Raw genomic sequence first — 17,618 nt, forward strand, 5'->3', positions numbered from 1 at the left:
GCCCTAACCACCAGGCCTGGCTATTCTGGAGTGGGTCTCTCTCTCCCTTTTCAGCCAGATTCTGTATCCTGGATTTGCCAAATCTTCCTACCGATTTCTTTTAATTAAAATTTGTCAGCAGGAATATATCAATGAATTTCCAGGCAGCTCTAGCATTAATCCCAGGTCAGCAGTAGATAGGGGGCTTCTGAGTCCATGGGTCCATCAGGAGAAATAATCAGGATGTAATTATTAGAGGTTTGCTCTTTTGTCAGGGGAGCTGAGGGAACTCAGAAGCAGGACAGACAGGCCTTTAGCTTGATGTCTTGCAGTTTGTACCAAGACGATAAAGATTTAGGGCCTGATTCTGATCCAATACAGTTGAGAAGCAGTTGGAACCCCAGTGGTTTTACACAGTAGAAAATTAGTATAAACAAATTCAGACTGCAGCTTCTAGTCAGGAGGATGTGTGAATAAGTAGTTGCTTAGATCTTTCTAACAGTAGACAGCCAAACATTTTTCCAGTTATATCTTTTTTTTTTCTTAGGGGATGGTTCTTATGGCAGACCAGGGGTGGCCAGCCTGAGGCACATGTGCCACATGTAGCATGGCATGTGGAGCCTCTGTGTGTGGCACATGGCAGATTGTAGAGGGACTATGGAGCACAGAAGCACATAAGGCAGGGAACAGAAAACAGAGTAACTGATTGGGTAGGGGAAGAGGACTGGAGTAGCACTTAGGGCGGGTGAGGGGCTTACATTGTAGTATGCTTGCTAAAAAGGTTGGTGCCCACTTTGGTAGACAAAACAGTGCAGAATGCAACCAATTTAAGCCTGATAGTTGATGATGTACATATGTCTACCCAGGGCTGATTAGATCAAAAAAAGTTTATGCTTGTTTATGTTAATGTCATGCTTTACTTGTAACACATTCAAGGAACCTTCTGAAACCTGAAACATTGTGTCATTCCTTCTATATAACCGTAAGTCAAAAACACCCTAGCTAAGGACAGAAATTACACATAAACTGGTATAAATGATCAGAAACCAGTTCAAATATGTAATACAACAGAAGTTCAGAGCACATAAACTGCTTTCAAAGTGGCTAAAACCAGTATAAGTTAAACCTGCATGGATGTAGCATTAGACTCAACTGATTTAGGTTAGATCAGTTTATTAAACTTCTGTTCCAGCTTCCCTCCAGATTCAAGTTAACTCACAGACCCCCAGCATCTCAGGATGCATTGTACTTTCCCACAAGCCATCTCTTGCATGATGCTCCACCCAACCAGGCAGGTGTGCTCCAGCGCCCCCTGGCTTCTGGCCTGGGCCACTGCAGGCATGTGGATGTATTTCCAGAATCAAAAGTGAATGTCTGTTCACTTCTTATTTGTTAAGTTTCTGAAGCTTAGACTAACCTGCAAAGATTGAATCAATTCAGCCTCACGTGTTTTGACTATCTGTACTTGGCATCTAACCTAAGCACACAAAAATTGGAAGCTAGTAGGGTAGTTGCTTAGAAAGCAAAACAATCAGCTAACAGGTGCACAAATATTTTTAGTTCCTGATACTTTGTTGTATTGCCTTTCAAGTGAAAATATTAAAGCACTCGGTAATCCTTACAGACTGATTTCCACTAGCTATAGAGAGAAACTATCAGTCATAATGGAATTACAGCAGCCTCTGGAAGGCAGCAACTTATAAACAGCATAAAGCAACACTATGATAGCTCAGGCTGGTCAATTAGAAATATCTTTACCTAAATGAAACTACAGGGAAATGTAGATGTGCAGAATGAAATTGAACAATTAGACATTAGTTGGAATGAGGAGGGTAACACCATGACTCATGGAAAATGTGGACTAGGATTTTAATGGAAACAATTAAAAGGTCTAATTTTATCTTTTATCCAAAGTGGCACCCAGAGCCTAGCCAGGCACATTGTATTCAGGCATTGCATTAGTCTACCTGAGAGACCCTTTGCAGCCTGTTCCATCAAACTGAAGAGAGTAAAAAACTTGTTCCCATGCTCTGTATATTGATAAACACAGTTGCACTGTCTTCCAGTACATCTGAGAATGCAGTGGGGAAAGTGTCTATGTGACAAGTGTCACTGGGAGCATCTACACGTGACAGTACGTTGCTGTAGCAATGTGCTCTCTCAGTATGGCACATTACTATGGTGATGTAGGGGCTAAAAATAACTATGCGCTGCCAACACGGTACTCTAAGAGGAAGTACTGAATGATAACACAGTAAGAACAGCACCATAGGGGCACATGTAGACAGGTCCCAGAGCAGGTCACTGCAACCTTTTCAAATCAAATCAAATAAGAACATTTTATGAAAAAGCATCTTTCCCTCGATTGACAATTTGTTGTTTTCTGTTATCTACTACTGCTGTCACTTTAGCCATGCAGGTTAATGTCCTGAGAGTTGGAAGACAAAGTGGCATCTACTATCACCACTTACAGCAGCCACTTGGCCTTTCCTATTCAGTACTCACCAGGTCCAGCAAAGCTTAACATATAAAGACTGCAAGATCTCAACTTGAGGTGGTCTGGCTAGTAAAGATTTATAGCCAAATCCTAATGTGATCCATAAGCAAACAAGTGAAAGGACAAACTAGGCTAATAATATCAGTTATGGCTGTTTCCTAGGGCCATCTAGATTCATTTCCACTGTAGAGTCTGTTAATCTGCTTATTAATATAATGTCTGTAAAAGTGTTTTAAATTTGCAGTCAATTTCTTTATGCAGGGGCTAAGCTGGGGAAATCAAGAGCTGAAAGTACTGATGCACTTGTAATTGTACTTGGATCCCCACAGCAATGAAGCTGGGTCTTGTTCCTAATGAGTGCTTTGACTGCACAGTGGGAGATAGTAAATTTTGCCACTGAAACCACTGCCATTTTTGCATCAACCGTTCCTGCTCACAAGCCCACTGCCACTTTTGCATTTAGTTGCTCATAGGTTGCCAGGTGACAATTCCTTATGAGAGGCAGGACTACCTGAAAAGGTGGGGAGATAGCACTGCACTTCATTGACACGGGCCAGGTATACATTACACTTTTACCCATATAAGTGATTGGAAACCAGCATATACTTGTAACAGAAGAGACATTCAGCACACAAAACTGGTCTGTAACCATAATAGAACAGAAGTTTGGCACACACAGACTGGTTTGAAAGTGGCGGAACCTGGTCTAAAATTTGCACCTCACCCTGACAAAGGGCAAATGTGTGACCTGTTCGCTTGTTACCGATCTAAACTATGCTGCTTACAGAAAACTGCACAACTTAGATTGATTCCACCTCAGGCTTTTTGAATGTCTATACCTAGCCATGGTAAACTGTGAAGTGGTACCATAGAGAATGCAGAATTGGTTTAGATCATATCGCTTTGGGGAAAGAGATTCCTCTGAGCTTGGGTTGTAATGGTCCTGAAGAAATCTTTGAAAACTCTAATGTAAATACACCAGAAATGTTGTCATTCTTTTATTATAGCTTCTCAGATATACATTGGAGAAAAGTGGTTACAAATAATGGCAAGACCCAAAGTTATTTCTGGGTCTGATAGCCAATAGATTTCTTCACCAACTAATCAGTGAGCAAGAGGTGATGCTGTTTTTAAACTTGGATGTGATAAGCAGTGAAAACAAGGTAAAAACAAACAAACCTGATCAATGAAAAAACCTTAGATCAAGCTGATTTAATTTAAATTATGGAAGGATAAGCAAGAACAAATCAGTAAGTAAGATTTCTTTGATTTCAAGGGTCATACATTGACAAATTGAGCAAGCTAGTTAGTAGGGCTGTGCGAAGCTTCAGTCCCTGATTCAATTCAGTGGACATTCAGCCCGATTTGGTGGCCAAATCTCTGAATCTGAACTGAATCAGAAGACCCTTTAATCTCTCCAAATCAAATTGGAATCCTCTGAATCAATTCAGAGAGATTGGGAAAGATTTGGCGGAAGTGGACCAGAAGCAGGGGGGTCCACTTCTGGGTCCATTGGGGAGTGCTCAGGGGGCCCCCACCATGCCTCCCCCAGCTCAGTGACTGGTGCCTCCTGGGTCTGGGGTGGCACCCAGGGTCTCCCTGCGACTGATCGCTGAGCTGGGGGTGCATAGGGGGACCCCTCAGCATGCTCTCTGGCAGACTTCTGGTCCACTTCTGGGTTTGCCGCTGAGCACGTGGGGTCCCCCCGCTCTCCTGTGTGATGCTGCATCTGCCCCAGCATCACAGATTCACAAGCTGCACCTCGAGGTATGTAGAAAAAACATTTAAAGCTGTGTTTATGTCCAAATCACTGATTCTCTGAATCAGCATTGAATCTTCAAATTTGGATTCAGCTGAATCAAGTTTGGGACCGTGATCCAAATCAATTAATCGAATCACTGTCCCTGAGTCGGACGGAATCTGAATCCGAATCGAATAGGGTCCACTTTGCACACCCCTACTAGTTAGTGAGGGTAGTTGAACTGAAGAGCTCAAAGATTTAAATGTGGATGAGACATAGAATACATTTAAGTCAAAGGTGCAAAAAGTATCTGGAATATTCACTCCAAGGCAGGAAAGAATGCCTGTAGGAAGACCTCCAGATATTACTGCTTGAATAACCAGCTCTACAAAGATATTAGAAGTAAGTGGAGAGATACAAAAATAGGAAAAAGTGATTGGTAGCAAAGTCAGTTACACCTTGGAGGTCAGGATCTGTAGGGTTAAAGTGAGAATGGCTAAAAGTCAAGCTGAATGACAACTTGCAAAGGAAATTAAAATAAACACTAAGTGATTTGTCAGCCATATAAATCAAAGAAGAACAAGAAAAGAAGAAACAGGGCATGGCACTGAGGATAACTTAAGTAAGCCCAAATCTAGATATGATCCAAAGACTGTTCCTCTGTTTTCAGTAGGATGATAATATAGAATAGAGAACCAAATAGAATACAGAATGGATAATGAGGATGAGCAAATAGAACTAGAAATTACCCGAGTTGGAAACAAAAGAGCTGCACACATACAAGTCAGGGTGCAGATAATCCCTTTCTCAGAATACTTAAAAAACAGGCACATAGGTTTAATAGCAAAGACTTTTAATCGTTCTATTAAATTGCAATGCTCCAATATGACTGGAGGACAGCAAATATTGTTTACAGGACAAGAAAACAAATGTGATCTGAGCAATTACTGATCTATTTTTCTGACCACAATAACATACAGTGCTTTGGAACAAAGTTTGAAAAGATTGGTAAAGATGTGGAAAACATAATAAAATCCATCATGGTTTTACCAAACGTAGATCATGCCAGATTAACACAATATCTTTACTAATACAACTAATTTTCTAGACAATGTAAATGCAGTAGATCTAATCTAGATGATCTCCAGTGAACCATTTGGTATGGTACCACATGAGGGAATTATTGGTTAAACTGGAAATGATGATGGCTAGTTCAAGAACTGCAAAGTACACGTGGAGTTGGCTAAAGGAGAGACAACAATGGGTTTTGCTAAAAAGACAAGTATTTCCTGGGACTCATTTAATATTTTCATTAATAAACTTGGCACAAAAAAGGAGGAGTGTGCTAAATTTTCTGGTGACACAAAATTGGGAGAGATTGTCATTACAGAGGAGGATTGGCCTATTATACTTCAGGGATTGGATGACTTTGAGGACTAACATATTAGAAATGGGATGAGCAAAGGTCTGGTACAATAGGAGTAGTGGGAGCAAAAGACCTAATCAATGGAGTTAGATAGCTGTATGTAACTAATATGGATGATGTCATGACAGATTACTGGACTCAACTCAGGAAGTGCCTTTCTATCCTACCATCTCTATGTTCAGGGTAGTAGACCTTTCCTTCTCTTTACTTTGTATATTATGCTGTAAAGCAAGGGTGTCAAAGATATGGCTTGCAGAGCCCTATCATCCAGCTCACAATATTGCCTGTGGGTCTTAGACTGGCCCAACAGGCATGCAGCATGCACTGGCTCTGGCCAGTGTGCAGGGCCAATCTGGCATGGGTGTTACATAGTGTCGGGGCTTGATCTAGCACGTGTGTTGCAACGTGTGGGGCCAGTCCAGGGCACCTGCTGTATGTGGTGCCTGTGCCAGACCAGCCTCACACACAGAGTCTGAGTCTGGTCTGGATCAGGCTTACAGACTATCTGCTTGTATTGGATCCAGTAAGTACTGCTGGTTTGGTGCAGGTGTCACATGAAGTGTGCAGCCCAGAGCTTCCCCACACACTCAGCTGTGGTGCTGAGGCCAGTGTGTGCTTCCTGTGATGGGCAGGGCTAGAGCTAGTGAATGCACTTCAAGCAGTATGTAGGATCAGTACAGGGCACTGTACTGTGCTGTATGCAATGCTTGCACTGGATTGTTCCAAGCCCTGGATCTGGCGCGTGGAACCAATCCTGAAGCCCAGCCTGACCCATTGACCAGCCTCTCATGTGGCTGGGTAAGTTTGACATGCCTGTTGTAAAAAAAATAAACTCTACCTGTAGCCAGACTTAATACATCACTACATTTTCCTATTATTCTAACTCGCTTTTTTTTCTCAACAGCAAACATCTTACTGACATATTCCCCCTCTTCTCCTAACTACCGGAAGACCAACACCACTTTATTTCTTCAAGTTTGCAGAAGTGCGAACTGTTGGTTGCAAAAAGGCAAAGTACCTACAATTAGGAAAATGCAGATTTAGGATCAGATTCAACTTTGTATAATTAAAACTAGTTGCACTAAAATAATGGATTCTGATTTTGTCTTTTCTTCCTCTTCTATGGAAATCTGTTTGCATTTTTTTCTCATTTTGGAAGCTATACAAGCCATCTCCACTTCTCAAAATTTTGCCCACAAATACTTGCAAACTACTAGCAGTCACAAACCATTAGGATTACAATTTAACGTTCTATGCTTCCTTCTTACTGTTTTTTGGATTCAGTACTGCAAAGGTAATGAAACTGTGACAAGCCAATGTTAAAGAGTGCTGCCTCCATTTTGGAAAATAGGACTAGACACCTCACACAGATTTTTGGTGGAATTTGACCATCTACCTATAATCCTGTGAGAGGCTAGAAGTGGAAAATAAAAAATGACAATACAAAAAAACTTGATTTTTTATTTTTATTTTTGCAAATGTTCAGCTGTTTTGAGGTCTGAGCAAAAGTTTAGAGGGAATTCTTATTTTATGTCCATCTGTTCATGTAGTTTCTGTTCAGGCAAGAATATCTCTTGAAGTGCTGTTGGTTTAGTCAGACTGAAGACTGTAGAATCAGGTGGCCCTTTTTATGAATATTGTGCCAGCAGTTAAATGGGAATAAAAGGAGCTGCTTTATGATAACAGGATAATCATTACGAATTGAAATTCTGCTTTCTTAGTTTCATGGCAAAGACTGTTATCAAGAAAAATAACAGGCAAAGAAAAAAGTCTTTTGCATGGTGTGATGCAACTTAATCACAGGGAATGGGAAATGCTCCAAGGATAGATACTGTATTTGTACTGAAAATCAAAATTGTCAGCTTTTGCCCTTGATGGTGTCTCAAATGGATACTCTCATTACTCTACTCTGAGAACTGCTCTCCACTAGTTCATCTCAAATCTCTTTCTAATCATTATAAATTAGCAACAGAGAGGTAGAAAATCCTCCGCAGCATATTCTGATACCAAGTAAATAATGACAAAACTCATGTTTCTTCAGCGGAGGGACCTTTCTTGACTGCGTGCCAGTAATTAAACAGGATTCACATTACCTGATTGAACAGTCATAATGAGAGAGATTTTGTCATTATTTGCGATGACTACTGAACCTAACCAATATTAAATTACGGTACTAAGTTCATGTCACCAACAGCTCATTCAGTTGTGTCATGTGCTGTTGTGTTGTGTTTCATCAACTTCAGAGACAAGGATGCAAAGTAATGCAATGTGACACTATGAAACACAATAAGATGTGACATAACACATTAGAAATTTAAAGAATGAAAAGCTTCAGTCAGTTCAAGAAATAGGAACTCTGTTCAAATTTATTGTGACAAGTTGAAACACTGCAAACACTAAACATTGTTTTCAAACCAGAGGGCACCATTGTGTTTTGACCACCCAAATTGCTTGCAGATACTTCCGTCATCTTTATTTTTAGTTTAGTATGCAGAGGGGTTTTTTTTTCTTCTCTCTCTCACTCTCTCTCCCTCCCTCTCTCTGTCTCTCTCTGGTCTGGCATTAGTATTTAAATATCTAAATTGGCATCTGAATGACTGGAGTGATTGCTGGCAACTTTCATTCCAAACAAAACCGTTCCTTGACATTTCAAAAAGATGCATTGCTAACATGCTTCCAAGGATTTTGTAAAAATCCAAGTCTGTGAACACAGGCTTGAAACGGGTGAACAAAAAGCATTTGTGTTAACAGAAAAGAAGTATTTTAGTTCATATCTAGGGTATGCTAATTGAAAATCTAGAATCAGCCTGCTTTCCTGTAGAGTACTAAAATGGATTGGAATATGAAACAAGTCTCTTCAATTTGACTACTCCATACTTTTCTTCCTCACATTTCCACTGTCATCTATTCATATCTGTCTGGTGATATTTAGGTCTGCATTAATGGATTAAAGTCCACATTGATCTCAGTTGGAAAATATGAATCGCTGTTGCTGATCACCCTATGCTATTGCCAAAGCCTTCTCCTTTGCTAGTAAAGTCAGATTCTATTGAAGTCTATCCCAAATAGTCATCTGTATAAACAATGATATGTGATTCTAAACTTCAAGCACATTTTCTGACCAGCTGTACTAACCATTTTTATGTACTTTTTTTTAAGGGCAGTACTACCATGCCGTGAAGTCAGACAATGAAGGGATTAAAATAAGTTCTAAAGCCATTTGGGGGTGGGATGGCTCATTTGATCGGACACTGGCCTTTCATCGCAGGGAAAGTCAGTTCATATCCAGCATCTACTGTTGTGTTCAAAAGTAATTTTTTATAGGATGCTTATAAAATGTTTATAGTGAAATAAGTTTGGGATTCTCAATTTACTTAGTTCAGTGAAGATGTATGGGCTCTGTCAGCTAGTGATATTGTATACTTACAAGAGAATTAAGTCCTCTAAAGGAACATTAAAAAAGTATAAAGCTTGTGTAAGAACATAATAGAATAACTGATTTGTCACTGTTTCTAGCAGTTCCATTTCTATTTCAAACACTAAATTGCTAAGTATAATCCTTTTAAATCAATGAGTGTTTAGAAATCTCTGCAGAGATTTATCTCTTTGTGCACTAAGGAATAAAATCCAATATTCATTGAAATAGCTAAAGAAATAAGCCAATTAAATGGATGTATCTTACGTACCAAAAAAACAAAGCGGGGGAGAGGAGGGAGAACAAAGGAAAATTATGATTCTGGGTCTTTTCCTCAGCTGGGTGTAAATATGCTGCACTCCACTGCCAGATTTCTTGGTGTACAAGATGACTATATTTTTTTTATTGTCCAAATTTGCCTTTGGTAACATCAATGGATTTTATCAACTTACTTTGTTGAACAGGTGGTTACAAAACATAAATGATGATTTAGCTTTGTAGGCAGCAACTAAGCAAAGTACTTACATCCATGCTTAATATTAAGTCTGTGGGTTTTGAATTGGGGTTTAAATACATATAGTAATAACTATTATACAATGCTTACGTGAAAAATACTCCCTTAAATGTTATGTGACTGTTAAACAACTTTTTATTACATTATTAGCAATAAGGTAATTATTCAGCTAACAGATTATAAATTAGTATTGATTAGACTTGGAACCAAATTCTTAAAGGTATCTAAGTGATTCCTGATTTTAAAATATGTCCCTTTTGCTGTGTCATTGCCTCCAAAACGCATTACTCACAAGCATAAAATCACATGATGCTGAATTTTTAATATAGCCAAAACAACAATTCACAGGAAACCAGCCCTCCCAATTTCTACAGTTATATCTGTGTAGCCAAGTGGCAATTAAATTGGTGTTTGGTGGATTCTGGTACAATTAATCAAAGGGGTTGTTTTTACCAGGATCCTTGTGAGTAGGGCTGTGCAAAACAGCACCATTTCATTTTGACTTCCATTTCACCATTGCAACAGGACAGTGTTTCATTTCAAGTTGTGTTTAGTTTTTAAACTGCTGTTCCATTTCGTTTCATTGAAACTATTTTGTTGTTTCGACATGGTTTCAACGTTTCGCCCTTAGACTATAATGGAGAAGCATGAAACTGCCTATAACTTCCATTTTCTGGCAGATTTGGATGAAAACAGTAAGAATGGTAGATCCTTCTGATGGCGTACAGTCTGCCAAGTTTCAAGAAGATAGGTGCAGGGGTTTCTAGGAAACTGTACCACAAAGTCTTGAAAGTAAAACTCATGTAACTTGTAAGTGTGAAGGCACAGGGGGGTGAAAAGAGTAGTAATGGTAGTTCTAACTAAGGCCACAAAGCCTGCCAAGTTTCAAGGAGATAGGTGTAGGGCAGGCTTGTCCATCATATGGCCTGTGGGCCACCATGCGGCCTGCCCAGCCATTTTCTGAGGCCCAGGGTTCCTCGCTCAGGACAGGAGGGTGAGGGAGGGAAGCTGCTCACCCCTGCGGGGCCGGGCTCACCACGTGAGCCAGGTCCCGCCGCCACCACTCTGAGGGCTGCGCAGCGTGCGGCTGCCCCAGCCGCGCCTGATGGGACGAACTGGGGACAGTGCCTGCTTTTACTTCTCTTCAGCTCGGCCCCTTGCCCCCAGCATCCCACCCGCCTCCAGGGATGCATCAGGCTTGGCGGCTGTGGGGCTGGAACGGGGTGTGGTGCCTGGTGCAGGCAGTTGGCAAGGCAGCCCCGGGGGGGCCCTGGCAGGCGGGGCCCTGGTGTGACCTCTGCGGGGCGAGGCAGAGGGAGCTGGTGTCTGCCAGACCCCATGCTCCAGGCTTGCAGCACTGAGGCCACCAGGGCTGCATGCATGGGCAGCCAGGCACCACCGTGAGCGGGGCCATGGGGGGGGGGTGTGAGGGGCTGAGGTGCAGTGGCTGCCTTGCTCCAGCCCCCCTCAGGCAGCGCCAGGTCATGGGGCTGCACTGCTCAGGGGATGGGGATGTGGAGCTATTTATTTCTCCCCTTCAGTCTCTGGGGCAGTAGCTGGCTGGATGCAGAATGGATCCCTCCTGCCCCTGCCCACCAGCAGCTACCATGAACTTTGAAGTAACAGGCAAGTGCAGTAGGGCTGCACAGGCAGGGTCTCTCTGGCCCAGGATAGAGGGTGTTTGAATATGGCTCACTGGCCCACTGGGTGATAAAAAGTTCATGATCCAACCCCACATTCAAAAAGGTTGGACACCCCTGGTGTAGGAGTTTCTGGGAAACTTCACCTCCAGCTTCTGACCAGCAAAAACTCATGTCACATGTGTGTGTTAAGGCACAGCAGGGTGAAAACTACAGGCATGGTAGCCCCTGCTGATCCCATGAATCTGCCAAGTTTCAAGGAGATAGGTGCAGGGGTTTCTGGGAAACTGCACCTCAAGCTGCTGAAAAACAAAACTTGTGACATATGTGACTGTGTGTGTGTGTTAAGACACACCGTCACTGGTAGTGGGGCCTCTGCATGACATGGTAGTATGACCCAATGAGGCCTCATCCTCTCCTACAGCCTCAGTTTGGTCCACCACTTTAAACGACAACAGGGCTGTGAGAAGCTTCGGTCCCTGATTTGATTCAGCGGAGATTCAGCCCAATTTGGTGGCTGAATCTCCAAATCCGAATCAAATCAGAGGACCCTTGAATCTCTCCAAATTGAATTGGAACCCTCTGAATCAATTAGGAGAGATTTGGAAAGACTCAGTGATTCAGACATAGACACAGCTTTAAACGTTCTTTCTACATACCTCTAGGTACCAGGCAGCTGGGGTGCATGGAGCATCCCACAGGAGCACAGAGGGCTCCCCAGCGCACTTGGCAGTGGTCCCAGAAGTGGACCAGAAGCACTTCTGGTCCACTTCTGGGTTTGCCAGGGAGTGTGCTGGGAACCCCCCCCCACCCCAACACCCCGCTAGCTGGGTGACTGGTGCCTCCTAGGTCTGTGGGGGGGGGCACCTGGGGTCCCCTTCACAGCTGATTGCTGAGCTGGGGGGCGTCCAGGGGGCCCTGTGCGTTCCCCAGCAGACCCGAATGTGGACTGGAAGTACTTCTGGTCTACTTTCACGTTTGCTGCCAAGCATGTGGAGGTCCTCCCTGCACTCCTGTGGGATGCTTCATGCACCCCAGCATCACAGCATTCACAAGCCACGCTGGTACCTTAAGGTATATAGAAGAAACATTTAAAGCTGTGTCTATGTCCAAATCGCTCATTCTCTGAATCAGCATCAAATCTTCAGATTCGGATTTGGCCAAATCAAATCAGGGACAGTGATACAAATCAAAAAATTGAATCACTGTCCCTGATTTGGGCTGAATCCAAATCAGAATAGAATAGGGCCCACTTTGCGCACCCTGGTAATAACTTAGTAAGCAGCACAGTAGCACCAGCAGCATCTCAGGCAGCCAAACTGTCACAGTCAATATCAAAGCAGTTCTTCCTCCCTCTTCCTCCTCCCTCTCCTTACTTTTTGTTTCCCTGCAGGCAAGCCCAGCTTCAGCTTCAAAACTTGAAACATTTAAAAACTTTTGAAATGTTTTGATTGGCCTCATTTCATTTCGAGGCTGTTTCAAAGCTCTTCGTTTCATTTCAATTTCGCTATTTTGAAATTTTGCACAGCCCTACTTGTAATGTTTCAAAACATCATAAAACAGTGAATTCCTGAAAGCACATCAAAATTGATAAATATTTCATGAACTGATTAAAAGTTGGCATATTAAGAGTATAAAGATCATCTTGATACATAATGATCAATAAGTTTGATCTTGAGAGATAATGGGACCTCTAAGATTTTGCCATTCCCAAATTATTGCCTGCCAGTCATATTCACCTACTGTATTCCAAAAAGGAAGAAGACATTTGTTAGACAAACAATTAAGTGGGATGTTTCAGTCAGGGATGTTTCTGCCTTGAGCAAGATGTTGGACTAGAGGACCTCATTAGGTTCCTTTTGGCCCCACTTTTTTATGATTCTATGATTTCCTTTCAATAAGTCAAAAAAGTAGTCAGTGGAGCATCATGAATCAAATTCAGCTCAGCAGTGAACATAAGATGTTACTATACATATCTGTAACTGAATGGTTTTAAATTCATATAGGGCTTTGTAACTGACTTTTAAAAAGACTCCTTAGCCACTTAGAACAAGAATTTTCCTAGCCCTTACAAGGGTGTGCAAGAGGAGAGATGAAGTTGCTTTCCCCTGATAGTCTGCTGAAAGGCCACACAGAATCCTTGGTCTGAAGAGAACCCAATGAGAACTGGTTAGGAACAAGGCAAAGCTATGATTCGTTCCCACATGTAGTGGCCTATAGAGCTGGCTGCTTGCACTTTTGGGGGTGATGTGATGGAAAAGGCTAAGTAGGCTGAGTTCTAGCCTGTGCTTCTTGTTGGGAACACTTCAGAGGGAGAGGTAGAGAAAGTGTGAGCAGGTTTTGCTGTAATAATTCTCGTGGATAGTTTGATAAGCAAGATGCTTATATTCCCTTTTCACCACACATCTGTTCTATATCATATCCCTCCTTCTGATCTTTGACATAAGCAGACTTCTTTAAAAGTCTACAAAAACCTGCTTACATTCAATTCACTACCCATTTTTGAGGAACTTAATGATCTCCCCCCCCCCGGCCTAGTCTTAAGTTTCGAAGGCCATTCTGGAGTGTGGGAAAAAGGCTGAATGATGAAAATTTTGACATCAAGGAAAAGTGGATCCAGCAATGGACCACAGTTGACATTAATACATTTTTCATCATGGACCAACATCTAAACCTCCTTGCTTTGCTTCACCAAGGTGGAGCTGGATGATGAACAGGGTTCATACTGGACAAGATAGATGTAACCACCTACTACTTAAATCGAATTTTATTAAAGACCCCAAGTGTGAGTGTGGCAAAATCCAAACTATAGCACACATCATAGAGGAATGTCCTATTTATCCCTTTAATGGTTGTATTGAAGACCTGCACGAGGCTACATACTATGCCTTGCAATAAACATCAAATCTAAAGCTGTCAGTCTAGCTGTATCTGTTAAAACTATTGTTTATAGGTTGTGTATAGGATGTGTATAGCATGTTCTGTCATGTGGCTGCTGCATTCCATATAAATAAATACATAACTAACTAACTAAATAAATAAATAACTGCAGGGGGATGTTGAAGTCTGGGTGGTATAATAAGGATTGTTTGTTTTGAAGCAGTCTTCTGTGCTGTTTGGGACACTGGCACTCTGACCTCTTCTCATGGAAAAAGAAAACACACCACTTTCTGGGAACTGACCAAAATTTTTTTTTAGATCTTGGGGGTACTACAGATCACTGGGAAAGTCAGAGAGGGAGAAAGGCAGGTCTCAAAGCCAGAGGCTTGCCATTTGTGAAGCCACGTCATGGCTAGCTTCGAGAGGTCCTCTAAGGAGAGGAAGACCGAATAAGGCTGCTTCTTGGGGAGACCCAAGGCAGAGCTTCATCCTTCCCCCACCCCAAAGGGGCACTGTTCCTATTATATGTATTATAGAATCATAGAATCATAGAAAATTAGGGTTAAAAGGGACCTCAGGAGGTGATCTAGTCCAACCCCCTGCTCAAAGCAGGACCATTACCAACTAGGTCATACTGACCAAGGCTTTGTCTAGCTGGGTCTTAAAATCTACCAAAGATGGAGACTGCACAACCTCTCTGGATAACCTGTTCCAATGCTTTACTCCCCTCCTAATAAGAAAGGTTTTCATTATATCTAACCTAAACTTCCCTTGCTGAAACTTGAGGCCATTGCTCCTTGTTCTGTCATTTGCCACTACTGAGAACAGTTTAAATCCATTCTCTTTGGACGCACCCTTCAGGGAGTTGAAGGCTGCTATTAAATACTCTCAGTCTTCTCTTCTCCAAACTAAAAGCCCAGTTCCTCAGTCTTTCCTAATAAGTCAAGTGTCCCAGCCCCCTAACCATTCTCGTTGCCTTCTGCTGGACTCTCTTCAATTTGCCCACATCCTTTCTGTAGTGGGGAGCCCAAAACTGGACACAGTACTCCACATATGGCCTCACCAGTGCCAATAGAAGGGAATGATTACGTCCCTTAATCTGCTGGCAACACTCTTACTAATGCAGCCCAGCACCTCTTTAGCCTTCTTGGCAACAAGGGCCCACTGTTGGCTCATATTTAGCTTACTGTCTACTGTAACCTTCAGGTACTTTTTTTTTGCTTAACTGCTGTCTAGCCAGTTGGTACCCAACCTGCACTGCTATATGAGATTTTTTCATCGTAAGTGCATGATTTTGCACTTGTCCTTATTGAACCACATGCAATTTTCTTCTGGTCCAATCCTTCAATTTGCCTAGGTCTTTCTGAACCTTAGCCTTACCTTCCAGCATATCTACTGCTCCTCCCAGCTTGGTATCATTTGCACCAAGATGTCATCTTGATGTCATTCTAAATACTTCTATGCTGCACTGGAGAGTTCTTTGAGGCATTATCTTATGCAGAATGCTTCCTTGTACTTCATCTGGGGTGGCTTCTCAGTGCCCCTTTCCTATTTGCCATTTGCATCTGGTTAGCCTAGCTCTTATACTGTAATTAGAAAACTAAGTAGCAACTAAAACTGTCTGATTTCCATTGCTGAGGCAGTGGAAGTTCCCCCATCCATTTAGGTGAAATGAAATGGGAAGTATAGTTCTGCCTTTATGTCCATTTATGTCTTGGCCCTTGGGCCAAGAAGAGCAGAAATTATTATTCAGCAGTCTTTCACAGTCAAGGATGATTGTCTTACATGATTGTCTTATCTGTGGATCTGAAGATGGCTGACAAGGCCAATTCAGGATTGACAGACTGTGCCACAACTTGAGCACATGCTTCCTTGCGGGTGTGTAGCTCCAGATTCTTGATTTGGTCTGCAATACACTGTTTCTGCCACACTGTTTTTTCCATGTCCTGCTATTGTCATTAGATTTCAAAGTACTGAAATCCTGCAGTAGACTCTTTCTCCATTTGGGGCAGTCCTGGGTAATAGTCTCCCAAGAGTTGATGTTGATGTTGCATTTTTTCAAGTTGGCTCTGATGAAGTCCTTGAAGTGCTTTATCTGCCCGTCTTTTGAGTGTACATCTTGACTGAGCTGGTAGAATAAAACTTGCTTTGGTAGTCTGGAGTCGGACATCCAGATGATATGCCTGGCCCAGTGAAGTTGATGTTGAATGATCACCACCTCACTGCTTGTGGTGTTTGCTTGCAACAAGACACTAATGTTGGTGCATCTATCTTCCCACTGGATCTTCTGCAGGCAACATTGATGGTATTTCTCTTTGAGGTGTCTCCTGTATGTTGTCCATGTCTTAGCTCTGTACAATAAGGTGGGGATCACATCTGCATGATAAACCAAGAGTTTGGTTTCAGATTGATGTCACAATCTTTGCTTTCCTCAGGTGTCCAAAGGCTGCACTTGCACATTTGAGGTGATGTTGTATTTTTTTATAGATGTCAGCCTTCTGCAAGACATGGCTTTTGAAGTATGGGAAATACTCAGTGTTTTCCAGTCTTACCATGTATCTGAATTACTGGAGCTGGGGACTGCTCATTAAGAGCTTGTCAGTGGGGGACCTTAGTTTTCTGAATGTTAAGCATCAGTTCCACTCTCTGGTAAGCTTCAGTAAAGACACTGAAAATTTCCTGAAGGTTTGCTTCTGAGTGAGCACATCATCATCAATGTGCTGGAGCTCAAAGATTGAGGTCAGGATGCTCTTGAGTCTCAATTGAGAAGTTCTTCAAAATGCTCCCCCCAGTGGATAGTGATGGCCTTTCCTTGATCATGTCTCCTCCATCTTTAGGTGTCAAGAGGGTTGATCCCTGGGTGCTCAGACCTTAGATGGCTTTGGTGGTATTATAATTATAATGGTATATTTTATGATGTGGACACCTGTCCACTAAATATAGGTAAAGACCATCAACATGTGCCATATATGTCACCATCAGGATGGTAATGACTTTCAGTCACTAAGGACCTGTCAATATTTGAACCATCAACCTAGAAGTGAAAGGTTTTGCATATCTCAGTATTCCCCTGAGTCATCCAGTATCTATTAGTTGAGGCTTTGAAGAAAAAACTCTCTGCAGTGACTCAGTCTTGAAACAATCCAGCCTTTATGAATCAGGTATTTGATTCAGTTTTTTTGCAGGATGTTTTCTGAAGCATTAATGCTACCAGCAGTATTTTTCAAATACAAGTTCATGTATACAGTTGTCAGGAGAACTATGTACCGTATCTCTGAGCTGTTGCCAGAGAAGCATTTTTTAAGAACGTGTTTTTCTCTCTAGCTCAATTCCAGGAAGAACTGTCTTTGAATGTCTACATATAATTTAGCACAAATAAAGCTATTTTTTTACATTATGCAGTGAACATTTAACATTTAACATTTTCCTAGGATTAGCAGCAGATCAAAGTTCTGATATTCTGATGTGGTATTCTGAACAAGCTTCTGGAATGTTTGGTAATTCCTGGGCCAGGATAAATACAGAG

This window comes from Gavialis gangeticus, unplaced genomic scaffold, assembly GCF_001723915.1.
Source record: "Gavialis gangeticus isolate Ggan-Ray unplaced genomic scaffold, GavGan_comp1, whole genome shotgun sequence".
Classification (NCBI taxonomy): domain Eukaryota; kingdom Metazoa; phylum Chordata; order Crocodylia; family Gavialidae; genus Gavialis; species Gavialis gangeticus.